The following is a 14,939-nucleotide window of genomic DNA, read 5'->3' as shown; positions in this document are numbered from 1 at the left end:
ATTTGGAGGCCGAATCCGTGTCCTGCAGGTAATTTAAAAGAATGCGAGAAACTTCCTTCCTACACAACTGGTGTCTGCGCGGGAAAACAATGTCCTGAAGAGAACTGTGAGGAACTCCTGTCTTCTTGAGGGATCTAAATAACACACTCCTTTCCGCGTTATACACAGTACAGCACATAAGGTAATGTTCTATGTCACCGCACACACCATACGTTGAACATAATTGAGACAACGCCAGGCCAGTCTTATACATCCACGCAGGGGTACGAGGAGAGCCCGTGCGAATGCGGAGCAGTAAAGTGGCTTGGTTTCTTTTGAGGTCCTTGGTCACACATGGCTTGTGAGGTGAGCTCCACAAAGAACTGAAGTGGCACAACACCGCTTTTCTGATGAGTTTCTTGTTCTCTTGAGGCACTTTTCTAAATGGATTCCCAGACAGCGCTCTATGGGCGAGGCTATCCGCCATCTCGTTGCCTATGATACCTATGCTCGGGGTGTAAGGATTTGGCGGTCGTAGTCGTAGGGATGAACTTTGGGAACAGGATTTATTTACATATTAGGCATTTTAAGCAAGATACATTGGCAGTCTAGCGCGACTCCCATATGGAGCCCGCAGAACTAACATACAGCAAACAGTTTACGAGCACACAGCTCACTACTACATTTCGAGCATGACAATGAGACTCAGCTCCCGACGACGAGCACGACATGAGCACACTCTAGCAGCCGGCAAACGCTGCTTATAAGCTCTCCGCTTGACGTCATAGTTCGACGTCATCGTTCGGCGCCACTCTTCGAGGTCCACGTGGACGGAGTCCCAGTGGAGGGAAACGTTCGTCCAGTCATTGTAAACTTGCCGCCGTCCCGCAGAACAGTTTACGCACACATAGGCACATACATTCCGATGTCCGGCGCCGACGTCAGAGGGCTTCGAGGAACTCTGCTTCGTCCTTGGTGGCGCTGCCGAGTACCGCATTCCTGGGCTGACCGCGCGCCGCGTGGCTGCCGGTAATCCGCAGTTCTCCGAAGGGCTCCCCGTCTGGTGGGCTTGGAACACGTGCAGCGGGCTGAAAGGTGGCACGATGCCACCCCGTACGGCCATTCCTAACAGGGGGCACTCATTGGAACCGTATGGAGAAGCCTTTGATATGGAGATTGTGCACCGAGCGTAGGAAGCTAAGACATAAGGCATCAGTAGGGAACCCGTGCTTTAACCTTTGAAGGGCAGATTTTGAATCTTTAAGAATGACAACAGGCTGAGGCGTACAAAACCGTAACTTCTTTAGAGCTGCCTCAACGGCATGTTTTCGGTCGTTGTGGAGGACATGACTGTAGTGAAGCAAACATATCAATAACACTTCAAAGAGGGAATGTGAAAAGCAGCTGCACTAGATCCTCTGGCCTTGTTCACAGAGCCATCAGTAGAAATTTGAAGATGACATGCATATCCAGTCTCAAGATGTTCCAGTACGAGCGAACGCGTCGCCGCCAAAGGAGAACTGCGCTTAGCGCGAACGCGAGGAATTGTCAACGAACAATCGAGGCCCGCGAATGACCAAAGTGGTTTCAACCTCTTAGTTCAACGTCTAGCGTCAAGACCCATGTATCCAAGAGTATTAAGGGCCAAGTACACTCGGGACTCAGATCCCTTTCGAAGGCGCTGTAGAAGGGCTCGCCCGGCTACCGTCTGTTTGAGGCGGCCAGTTTGCATCAATAACCTTTGTGATGCGACCAGACTAAGAGGTGTCGATAGAGGCTCATAGAGTACTGCATTGTTAGGAGCAGTCTGCGGAACGCCAATAGCCCTCCTTAGGCCCTTTCTGTACAAAATCTCAGGTCGTTCCAGGTGTGATAGCGAGGGGAAAATTAAAGGGAGCGGGTACATTATTCGACTCGTCACCAGTGCATGGTGCAGCCTGATCATTAAAGAAGGGTGATTTCCCCGTTGCTCACTTGCAACTCTACGCATCACATTGATACGCGGAGATAGTAATGTCACAATCGAGTCCACAGCTCGTCGCCACTGTAGACGGTAGTCAATAACGACGCCCAAAAAGCGCTTGTGCTTCAATTGACAAAGGCAAGATTGATCAAGGTCTACCTGCAGCCGCGCATACCGTCTTCCTCTACCTGGAAACATAATGAAGTCAGATTTTTCAACCGAGAGAGTCAACCTAACACCTTTAAGGTTATTTCGAACAGAAAGTAATGCGTTTAGAGCTATCAGAGCTAGACGCGTGTGTTGATATCCGGTTAACTAAAGACAAATGTCGTCCGCATACATCGACATATGGACATGCCTGCAATGTTTTTGCACTTCGGCGGGAAGACCAGCCGTTACAACATTAATGAGCATTGGGGAAATAACACTTCCCTGAGGTACACCATGCGATACCGCCCTTTCGGTGCTTATGGTACTTCCTAAACGCACTTGAATTTTACGACAACTGATAAATAAGTGAATTGAGAATATTGCACTGTACGCCTATGGCCTGCAAACTATGTAGTATTGAGCTCTGAGAGACGCTACGATAAGCATTTGATACGTCTAGGAAAATGGCTAGTGTTGAAAGGCCCAAAGCTCTATGATGTTCAATCTGGCTTATCAAGCCCAAGATGCTATCTTGCGCGCTTGAACCTGTGCGGAATCCAGTCATGCATGTTGGCAGAGTCCTTTTGTCTTCGAGCCACCAAGATAAAAGCTTACTTGCCAGATTCTCCTATGCTAACATGTACATCATTTGAATGGAGTAGCCCATAGAGTCTACCACAAAATCTCTTGCTCTCATTGTGCTTCCTGGACCACCTGTACTAGCTATCAGCTTTGAAAATGCAGCGCAGTCGTGCAGGGTATGAAATGCATGATTATATTCATCGTGAGCACCGTCTAATCTCAGCTCTCATGAGCCGTGTGCGCTGAGTCTTGTTTACTGTAACTCTGAACTGCTGAAACGGAAGGCAAATGAGAATTGATACATATTTACCACATATCTACAGCATTTACCATATACAACACTTAAAGGCCAAATGTGAGGAAATTTCACTTGGGCTAAATTGACTGTAAATGTCTCCCATATACTCCCAAAGGAATTTTGGCAAAGCCGCAGGTCCTGTAATTGCCTAATGTTGTTATTAGCAGTGGTTAGATGGCGCCTATGCAGACAGCACGTGCTCCTAGCGGTAAAGAGGTAGCGATGCGGATATGGCCGATATGGCGGATATTGAAGAACCGTACGCAACTGTTGATCACTCAGTTGCGCCAAATGCGCCTGCCTAGGCAGCCAGGCGCATTTCTCGCTCATCATTTGCGAGTTAACAGGCGTCTCTCTCAGCGTGCGTTCTCTATGCTGCGCTCGTGATTTGAGCTGTTGCAAGAATGCCTATGCGTTGGTTGGGCCTGGGGTACTCCAATACGTACTCTCGCATGAGCAACGGCTGGGCAGTACGCAGCGTTCATTAGAGGAACGTCAAACGCTTCTTTACTGTCCCATCTTTCAAAGCAAAATCGTGCGATGCGGGCCAACCAGCGCACGCAAAGCATGTCAGCTGCAGCGGACGAAGCTGCACAAGCTACATTTTAACAGCTGATAAACGAGAAGAAAGGGTGTTAACCAAGGGGCCCGATTTTTTGTTAGTCATATCATAAGAAGCCAACAAACACTGACACCATGGACAACATAGGGGAAATTACTTGTGCTCAATAAATAAAAATAAAGAAACGATAAATTCATGGAAGTGTATCAAAAAACAACTTTCCGCAGGTGGGGAACTATACCACAACCATCGCATTTCGCGTGCGATGCTCTACCAGTTGAGCTACCGCGGTGCCGTTTCCCCATCCAATTTCTTGGGTATTTATGTTTGCTAGTAGAAAACCGGGAGTTTTAGCCAGCGCCACCACTCACAGATCTCGGCGGCGTACGTGGAACATTCTTTCTGCCTCAGGCGTCACGAGAAGGTGATCTTTTTGGGTGAAGGCAAGCGGTCAATAAACCCACCATGCTACATGAAGCCTTCAATGTGTTCAGATTCAGGACCCTCGTAATGTTATAAACGAGAATAAAGGGAGTTAACCAAGGGACCCGATTTTTATTAGTCATATCATAAGAATCCAACAAACACTGACAACATGGACAACATATGGGAAGATACTTGTGCTTAATAAATAAAAATAAAGTAAAGATAAATTAACGGAAATTATTATTATTATTATTATTTGTTTTGAACACATATACACATATACACAGGTATTAGGAAAGCGAAAGCGAGGAGCAGGCTGGCAACTGCCACCGGAAGGGGCACAACGCCTGCCTACTCTTCTGAAGGGAGGTGACAGCAACACAGAAATAGAAGATAGGAAGGAGCGGAGCAAAAAGGAAAGAGGAAAGGAGAGCAACAGGACACTGCAACAGGACAAATCTAAAGACTAAAGTTGAACTCAGCAGCCGGAATTAAAGTGACGCCGCGTCGAACAGCCTCCACAATTATCAACCACATCCATGGCTAGTTCGCTATGCGGCTAATTGTGTTCTCCACGATGAGACGCCAAGTAAAGCTGCACGTAATCACCGTTTCACCGTTAGTCAATTCACGATATATATTATGAGGTGTTTGAACCCGCCACCCCCCATCTTTGAAGGAAGAAGCGTTAGGGTACAGTACTGTTCACAGACAGTAGGGCCGGTCACTGAAGGTCATGCTACTACAGAATGTTCAATGGTCATGCTACAAACATGAACCTAAGTTAGTTAGTTCTATAAAGGTTAGTAGGGCACGATGGGCCTGATCACGTTTAGATGCACAGCCATTGGGGTATAAACTAACGGAAATGAAAGTATGTGAAAAAAAAGGTAGGATCGTTCCCCACCTGCGGCAATTGTTTTTTTACGTAACGGAAATGAAAGTACGTGAAAAAACAACTTGCCGCAGGTGGGGAACGATACCACAACCTTCGCATTTCACGTGCGATGCTCTACCTCTATTTTGTTCTATTTAACTGCTCTATTGGTCTATTTTAACAGCAGAGTCAGTCACCAATGAAGATTTGCTTGGCAAACGCTATCTCGGGGTGACTATAAGTTCTATATGCCGCGATGGCGCGCCAAAACCAAAAGTGACGTTCAAAGGGAAATTCTATTCAAGCGCGATGTTCTGTAGCGATCATTTCTGGCAGTGCATCGTCTTCTAGATATTTCATGCCTCTCTACATTTAACACTTCGTAGTAAACGAGCGAAATCCTTTCTGAAATAGCGCCAGAAGCGAGCACGAATCGCATGCTGAATTTCCCACGTGAAGGAGAACGCGACGCGGCGACCATGGTGTTAAAGCGGCGGTAAGCCATGCAGGGAAGGAATGATGCCAGAGCGAAATGGGTGAAGCTTTATCAAGGCCGCAGTCAGGCCAGTCTGGCTGCGAGTTTACGCGCACTTAGCACCGAGCCCCTCTAGCCACAGAGTTATATACTAACTCGACAAGAAAAACTACACATATGGCCCGTGGGGGCATTGAAATCGGGGACCCCAAGAGCGCCGCCATGTTGCTACGCTGATGTTGCCAGCTCCTAATATGCTTGCTAGACTTGGTGTCAGCACTCACTTTTCATCTGGCAACCGATAGCTTCTGTGGTAGCAGCGTTGCAGCGTCTCGCTTATAGTGGTGCAATGCGGCGTGCGTGCAGCCGTGTGTTGGGTTCTGTGGACTTTATAAGTTGGCTTTTTATTCTATGGCTTTATTCTATGGTGCGGGTGTGGTCGATATTGGCTGTGCAGGTGTCAATTATGGAACCGAAGGATGATCCTGTTAAAGTGTACGGTGGTAAGCCGTTTTCAGCGGTCACATTTGTTGTCCTGTCGAGTGACACTTGCTGTTGCAAGTTTTACTCGACAGGTTTATAAGCTAGGAGCTCGAAGCTGTGGCCAGCAGATTCCTCGTCGGCGTTCTGTAATTCTCCTCGCACGGGCGCGTTGTATTTGCAGAAGTTGAGGGACGCTTTTTTCATTGCATGGTGCTTTTCTCATCACGATGTGCATTGTTTCTTTTTTTACAAGTACTGATCCAGCTGGAGGGCACATGTAACCGACAAACGGAGGTCTTTGGAGGGCGCCTGAGATTATAATAAAACAGGCGGCGCAGGATGTCCAAGGCACCGAAGGGGCTGTGGGTTGGATCCAAGCTAAAAGCAGGCCGGTCCGTAGGTTGGGACCACCGAGGCCAATGCGTTCCAGGGAGTGTTCGCACGGACAGCTCCCCTAGAATGCGCAGCGGTGTCTCGCAAGGTCGAGATATTTTAAGGCACCTGCGCCTATCTTCCTCGTCTTGGTGTAGTGAGCACCAGTAACCAGATGAAAATGGAGGACATACGGTGCAGTTGCGAATGCGAATTCTGGCATGTATAGCTCGCATTGCCGGGCGTCTGTAGTAAGACCAGAGTTGTATGAACTCTATGCATAATACGCTTTGTTACCGTGCCTTAAATGAATGAGTCTAGAGGACGTTGTAAGTACGTTTGTTCGTACCGCGTCTAATCCTATCCCCTCCTCCCTTACCCCGCACAAACATCCATTTTTTCTCTATATATGTACATATCCCTTCCCATGACCGATTGGCCAGTTCAATCTGACAACTTGTCAATAAAAATAACTGTCATAGTGTCATAGTGATAGTCATACCGTAATAAACACAATTACGCGGTGAGATTGTTTACTGTTACATATATTGTAACACTGCGAAGTGTACGTAAAACCTCATTTTGTATTTGTCGGAGAAGCATAGGCCATTAAACGTGGGAATACAACAAGCTTAATCCAGTGTGCAATACACAGACAAAGCAACTGTTCAGCATGAACTGCAGCATTGAGGACCACACAACACATAAAGCTTCCAATACGCTCTGTAGCGCTGAAAAGCATAACATATGTATATTGTGTGCGTACACTAAACGTTAGAAGAAGCAATGCATGAATGCCTCTTTTGCCTTCAAGTGTATTATCACGTTTATTATCTCATTCAAGTTGATTGAAGTTCATTATCAGCATATGTACAACAGGAATTTGCTGATGCACCCGCAGTCAAGATGGATGGTCGAGGTGCGCTGACTGCCGTAAGAAAAAGAAAGAAATTGCTTAAATGTCAACGCCAGTGTCATTGATTCTTGCCTCTCACATGCACATGCCTACACGGCATCTTTGCCCGCAAGAGACCACAGATGAGGTGGTGTGACGAGGTGTAGGAGTTATCTGAGAGAAAGAGCATCGTTTACATGGACAAGTGGCTATTTTCACTGCCTGTCGTTTATCCTGAAATGGTTCCTTTGCGACTTCGGTGAGACCCCACAGTCAAGGTAGCTGTTCGAGATGTGCTGACTGCCTAAACGTAAGAAAAAGAAAGAAATTGGATGAATGTCAATACCAGTGTCATTGCTTCTTGCCTCTTACCTGCATGTGCCTTTACAACGTCTTCGCTTGCGGTGTATGCATGAGCGAGCTACTGGGGCTAGGCGTAGGCATTGTCTATGCGAGAAGAAAAGGCCATTCAAGTGGGGAATTCCGAAAATACATGCGATTCCTATGTCTGCTACTTGCACTATTCTTGCCTAAAAAGTTTCGAAAATAGTGCGCAGGATGCAGCCGTACCCTGACAGCTTTTACTTTTTACCTGTAATTGTTGCTGCGAGATCGTTGGTATGGATACGTGCAGCATTGTTTTCCTTGGTGGAGGCATTTGAATTGGCAGCCAAAAATATTACCAATTATCCTTGTCTCCATGGATGCTTTCAATTTCTAAATGCAGTGGTAACTATCAGTATTGGTGCAAGGCCACCCACATCTATGCGGCAGATGCCATAGCTTTAAATTGAATTTCTCCTTTATTGTTTCCCAAGGTGTCTGATACATACACATTAGATGTGATCCGTTTTTTATTGACCGCTGTGTGGAAGGAGCATCATGATTTTTTTTTGGCGTGGCTTGTTTTTTGGTTTGTTTCTGAATTTATCAAGCTGCAGTCTCATGATGATAACGTGACCGATGTAATGATAATCATCAGCTTTCGTTTTGCAGAAAAACAACCCATTTAATTCCTTACCCATTGTTTGCTATCCCATCACTCGCATGATTTCGCACAGCAGTGTACCTATATTGACTTGCTTGACGACCACTAAAAAGTATTGTGCCTTCAAATGCCTTTATTTCCTCAAAATCATTTTACACTTCCGAAGTTCTGTAGCCCGGGCTTCTGAAACATTGCATTAACTAATTTTTCTTGTTGTTTCTGACTATAAATGTCTTCTTTAATTTAGGGCTTAAATTTTACTTTCTTAGCACATAGAAGCGCCTGCCATTGCATATCTGCATAACAGCGAAACATGTTTCATTGAACGTTTCCAAAATCCAACGGAAGATTGGTGACTGCAGCTTGCAGTGTGATTTGACACGACCAACGCGCGGCTTTTTCCTGCAGCCAACTCGTTTATCTTCAAGAGTGCGCTTGCGGCAATACTTTACTTTTTGAGTGCGACGCAACTGAGAGCGCAGCTCTGAGCCCCGCATTGGCTTCTTATGTTCTTTTTGCCGCCTTCTCCTTTCCTCTCTCTTCATCTTTTTCTCCCCACAACCCTTTCCACGTGCAGTTCTGTTGAGGTGTAGTCCTGTGAGAGACAATTACGGCACTGCACTTATCTCTTCCATTCTCTTTACGTCACTTCACACTGTGTGATTTGACTGAATGAGCCACACAAATACCTCATCTCGCTTGGTAAATTAAAGCACATATGAGTATCATGTACAGCATAGGTTAAGCGAATGTGGTGGGTTCTCTTGCATATATAACCTAATCGGTGCACGAGAAAAAAAAAAAAAACATGGCTACACGCGTGTGGTACTTGATTGTTTATTCTGCTGAACTGGCCAGCGCTGCATTATCCCTTGTAAATATATGTTGTAAATACTCTCGAGTTTTAATCCTTCGTTCGCGTAACAGTTTGGTGGAGGGTGCCGTTCCCCGTCCTCGTCACGTAGCTCCGCAGCGGCCGCATCGTCCTGCTTTCCGCCATGGCTCTCAGTGGCGACGCCTCGTCTCCTTCTACTCCTGCGACCCCGACAACAACGTACGTTACGGTTACCAATCCCCGCAATCCTGGCATACGTATTATCCGGCCAAGATAATGTCGACGTCGAAGACTAGCTCAGCCTGTATGAGCGTATTAGCCGAAACAACCGCTGGGACCCTACCATTACGCTAGCGAATGTCCTATTCTACTTGGGCGGAACTCCTCGTGTCTGGTTCCGGACACAGGAGGACGAGGTCTCTAGGTGAGATGCTTTCAAGGTGAAGCTCCGCGACCTCTTTCAAGATCCCACCGGTCGGCAGCTGGCTGTTAGAAAAGAGTTTGCTATCCGAGTTCAGTCTTCTACTGAATCGTATGTCTCGTACATAGAAGACGTGCTCGCTCTTTGCCGGAAAGTTGACGAGAAAACGGCCGAGGTTGACAAAGTCGGCCATATACTCAAAGGCATCGCGTACGACGCGTTCAACTTCTTAGTCTTCAACAATGTGTCTAACATCGATGTCATTTGCCGCCGCTTTGAGCTCGCGAAAAGCCGCCGCGTCATTCCACAGCTCTCCCGGCTCCCTAACACGGCTGCAACGGCGTCTTATGTTGACCTTACCGCTTCACCACCTTTAAATAAGCCCGTCACACGTATTGTTCGCCGCGAGCTCGTGGCCACAAGTCCTGCGCCGTTCCATCAACACCCCCTTGACCCCACCATTGACCAAACAGCCCCAGCGATCTCTCTCATTCAGGCAGTTGGGCGGCAAGAATGGACAACTTGCGGGCAACCTGCTGTGCCTGCGTGAAAGAAGCCGGACAGCAGCGCCCTCAGTTTGGCTGGAAAGCAAACAGACGACTTTTCGCCGGACCACGTTGATCCGGCAGACTCGGGGGTTTCCGGGCTGCACGTTTCGGCACAATGCCAGCGCACTGCGTCGCGTATGGCTGTACTAATTACTTTTACGGCAAAGAGGCAGTAAAGTTTTTTAGGTTTCCGTCAGCAAAACTGTATCCCGAGAAGCAAGATGCTTGGATTGCTGCGGTAAAAAGGAAGAATGAAGACGGTTCGTTGTGGCAACCGAACGAACATTCACCATTTGCAGCGCGCATTTTATTACAGGTAAGTACTAAAATAAACTTGATAGACATGCGAAAAGTTTTGAGCAATGCAAGATGTTGAGCTAGGAAGTTTACTATGCTTCTAGCCAGCGTAAACAGAATGGATAAGGTGAAAAACAATCTGGCATGACCACCCGTACGGATGCTCCGCGTATCCGGGTCGTCCGTCCATGTCGCATTTCTCAGCCGTGTCCTTTTGCACTGGTTCCTGCAGTTATGACAGCTTTGCTGGTTTTGCTAATATTTTGAAAAATTGCAGGGCGGCCGTCAACTTTTAAGAATCATCCCGACTACGTGCCAAATATGTTCTGCTACAAGAGAACTCCGGGCCAGGCTAATGCGGATCGGCACAGCCGTTGGCTGAAAAACCAAGGTAAATGCAAGGTTTCAGTTCGTATGTACTTGTTTCGTTTTTATAGGTTGAAATAGGGATTGATGTGAGCTAGCAACCGCATACGCGCGACTGAGCACGGCGAGTTTCAGAAGCCGCGCGGAACGCTGCAACAATACGTTTAAATGGAGAAGTAACGAGATTAGCGAAATCAAAGAACTGCAGACCTGTTAAAAATGAAAACGTACAGCTCGAAAATATTGTTTTGCTATGCGCTTTGCGGATATTTTACGCTAATCGAGTGAGCGTGAAGTGCTGCGTGGGACTTGAGAAGCGACCTTGCAAGTTACCACTTTTTCGTTTTTGCGCTCAACGTCCTGGAGCAACCTATGGAGTAGGAGAAATACTGCAGTTGGGAGTGCTGGTTTAAAGCGTTTTAGACGTGTCCTCTTTTCGAACACTTGGACGCGCGTTGTTTCATCTTCATGGCAACGCACCCGTTTAGTCGTGATTCAGCGCTTGTCTTTCGGACTACGGCAGACTTACCTTAACCATTGAGCTACCATGGCGGATTAGTACCCCTTATCGCACTAACAAGTGTTAGAGCTTTTCGACGGGAGCATGTAAGTACCATGTACCTTGCGATGGGGATGTGCATGCTGTATTTGGTCTGGGTCGCTGCAGGGCGGTGCGCACTGAGTGTGTACTTTTAACACAGCTTTGTGTTTGTTCACAACGGTGATGACAATGTGGATCATGGTCTTTGAATTTTTAGAGGCACCTGGCATTGTGGTTTCTCGTTTGTTTGTCTGTGCGTGCTTTACCTGCTTTCTTCTACACTTTTTCTCAAGGCTTAGCTGATTTTTTTCTAACCATCATGAAAATTCCTTACAGGCGCTGCTTCTACAAAGCAGCAAGGTAGCAAGAACACAGCATGTCAGCTCCCTGCCACACAGCAACCTACAGCCCCTTTGTTGAACCAAGGGAAGGCCAGTAAAGGTACATATACATTGAACCGTAACAGCAAAAGGCTGTCATGGTATGCTCAGCCTTAGCATTATAGTTACTAAGAGTACATAGCAAAAAAGCCTATAAGGTTGTAAAGGTTCTTCCTGTAGTGACTTTGACAAGTTATGGAAATGTTTTGGTATTCTTTCACTTCATCCTGAAGCTGCTGGTATGAATAAAAATACATCTCCAGCCCAGCCGGAGCTACTAACCACCACGCAACAGCCTGCATCCCCATCATCGGCTCAAGGGGAAACCACTAAAGGTATTCGCTCACTATACCACGTCAGTATGAAGACATTTAGGTATATGTAGCATAGGCATTATGACTCGTAACCTGACATTAATGTTTCCTGTGCTGAGATTACTTTAATCCTCCCTGGAATTTGTCTCAGCATTATATAACACTGCACTTTATTTTCGACATCAACAAGAGCTTTCTGCGAATAATACAGAAATACACCATCGAAGATCATCATCAGCCTAATTGCGCCCACTACTGGGCAAAGGCCTCTCCCATATTTCTCCAATAACCTGATCGTGTGCTAGCTGCAGCCTTGTTATCCCGGCAACCTTCTTAATCTCATCCACCCACCTAACCTTCGACGCCTCCTGTTATGCTTGCCATGCGTTGGAATGAGTCCGTTACTCTTAATGCCCGTCGGCTATATTGCCTTCTTGGTTTCAACCAAGCCGTCACCAACACGGATTTGTTCCCCGACCCCCCCGTTCTTTTTTTGTCTCTTAACATTACACCTGTAATTCCTTTCCATAACTTACTGCAAAAATCACTGGCATGAAACTGCACTTTCAGCATTTTAGTGCCGTTTTTTTTTCTTTAGTGGACCTTGGCAAGCGTTATGCTTGGCTTTGAAACAAAGCTAGGTCCGTGATTAAATTCTAACCGGAGCGGAGTGAGCATGGGTTATTATAGGTCAACATTAGATTGGTTTCGTGCGGCTTAACGTCCCAAATCGACTCAGGCCATGAGGGACACCGTAGTGCAGCGCTCTGGAAATTTTTACCACCTGGGGTTCTTTAACGTGCACCGACAAAGCACAATACACGGGCCCCTTGCATTTTGCCTCCATCGCAATGTGACCACCGCGGTATGACACTCTTAAGATTCCTGTGCCGTATGCAGTAGAGCTATGTAAACAGTGGTTGTGACATGGCAACCAATATGTTCTATCACAGCACCTCTGCTACCCGAGTGAAAGTGACAGTTTGTTTCCTTTTGCCATCATTTGCAGATACCAAGCCATTGCAGGCACCGCTGTCAGAATGCAGCTGTCAACAGTGCAGTTGTGGCAACATGAGACGCATGGAGCACACTCTCGGTGAACTGCAGAAACTTGCTATCCAGCTTCAGAACAGAAACCTAAGGCTTGAAAACAAGCTTGAAAGGGTAGAGTCAAGACTTCTCACAGTAAAAATACTGCGTGATCCAAGTAAATGCATGCATTGTGTTGGACTTCCAAACATTGGAGTTTTCCAAAGCTTTCTGGACTACCTAAACCCCCTTGCTAGTGAAATGGTATACTGGAGTTCGAACCAAAAAGGCGGAAAGGGCCTCCGTGGCCATCGAAAAGATAGTGAATTGGAAAATGAGTTCTTTATGACATTGCTTAGGCTGAGAAGAGGAATAGGTGGTGTAGAGCTAGTACGCAACTTCCTAATATGTGAAAGCCAGGTTAGCCGCATCTTCACCACATGGGTGAATCTGCTGCGACGAGAGTTAAAAAAACTGACTACGCTACCTTCTCGGGAAGCCTTGCAACCATACCTGCCGAAGTCATTTCGTGACTTTACGGACACAAGATTGGTTCTTGATGCAACTGAAGTGAGAATTCAGCGATCATCGTCGCTAAGTGCCCAAAGGCAAACATTTTCAGCATACAAACATTTCAACACATACAAGGTGCTTGTGGGGTGCACTCCTGATGGATACATAGCGTGCGTTTCCCGCCTTTGGGGTGGGTCAGTGTTAGACACGACGATCCTGGAAAGCAGTCGATTGCTCGACGAGTTAGTAGAAGGAGGTGCAGTCATGGTGGACAGATGTTTCACCTTCCCCTACATACCACCTGGAGTGACTGTGTACCGACCACCATTCGGTCAGCGTCATCGAAAACAGATGGCACCAGCTGCAGTCCATGAAACGCGGCGCATACCCTGTGCAAGAGTCCATGTTGAACGGGCTATTGCACGCGTGAAAAGTTTTCGTGTACTTCACCGGCCATTTCAATTTCCATGATTGATATTCCTGACCACGTGTTTCAAGTGTGCTGCTTCCTCAGCAATTTTAGGTATCCACTCATTTTATTTATTTATTTATTTATTTATCAATACTGCAATCCCCATTGGGGATTTTAGCAGGGTGGGAAACAATACATATGTAAGAATACTATAGTATAGGCAACGAAAACAATACAAGTCAGGTTAACGGAGCTTAAACATAGCAGTGGCACAGCAAGAAAACAAATCGTTACTCAATACTTGAAACAAACGCCGAAAGGGATGATTTTAAAACTTGGTCATTGGTTAGATGATTCCATTCAACGATTGTTCGAGGAAAGAAGGAATACTTAAAACAATTATTACGTGTACTAAATGGGGTTATTGTTCGGCTATGTCGCTGTCTAGTAGCATAACCAGATGAAAAAGTAATTATTCCCGTGAGATCTGTCTTATAATAACCGTTAATAAGTTGAAAAAGAAATTTTAGTCGTGATACACGATTTCTTTGCATTAATGGTGGCAGGTTTCCTTTTGTTAAGAGGTATGTCACTGAAGTGCGTCCGAAGTTGTTATAAATGAAACGAGCTGCTTTTCTTTGCACCATTTCTATCTTGTTAGTGCCAGTTTTAGTAAAAGGGTCCCAAATTACACATGCATAGTCTAGCATCGGTAAAACTACAGCTTTATATGCGAGTAGGCGTACAGTGGGAGTAGAAAGTTTCAAAGCCCTCCTTAAAAAATAAAGCTTGCGGTTAGCATTACATACTACATATTCAAGGTGCTTAGCCCAAGTGAGGTCATTTGTGATGCAGAGTCCTAGATACTTATAATGTGTTACTTCGGAAATATTTATGTTAATAATACCGTATGGAAACGTTAGTTTATGTTTTTTATGTGAGATGGACATAAAAACTGTTTTCTCGAAATTAATTGACATTTGCCAGGCAGCGCACCAGTCGACAATTTGTCGAAAAGCATCATTCAGCAACTCCTGGTGAGTAACATTGTCTATCTCCGAGTACAATACACAGTCATCTGCATAAAGCTTAGCCATAACAGGAATACCATGCAGCATATCATTAATGAACAAAAGGAACAAGAGAGGTCCAAGGACCGAGCCCTGTGGAACACCAGAGCCTACCGGAAGTCGTTCAGAAGCATGATTATTAAAAACAACAAATTGTTCTCTG

At 46.1% G+C, this 14,939-nt stretch overlaps 1 pseudogene; it reads left to right on the top strand.

Annotated features, from left to right (window-relative positions):
• Positions 1-12,823: 12,823 nt before the first annotated feature.
• Positions 12,824-13,884, top strand: LOC139055774 (uncharacterized; annotated as a pseudogene).
• Positions 13,885-14,939: the final 1,055 nt, after the last annotated feature.

This window comes from Dermacentor albipictus, chromosome 2, assembly GCF_038994185.2.
Source record: "Dermacentor albipictus isolate Rhodes 1998 colony chromosome 2, USDA_Dalb.pri_finalv2, whole genome shotgun sequence".
Taxonomy (NCBI): Eukaryota; Metazoa; Arthropoda; class Arachnida; order Ixodida; family Ixodidae; genus Dermacentor; species Dermacentor albipictus.
This window is presented reverse-complemented; position numbering and strand designations above follow the sequence as displayed.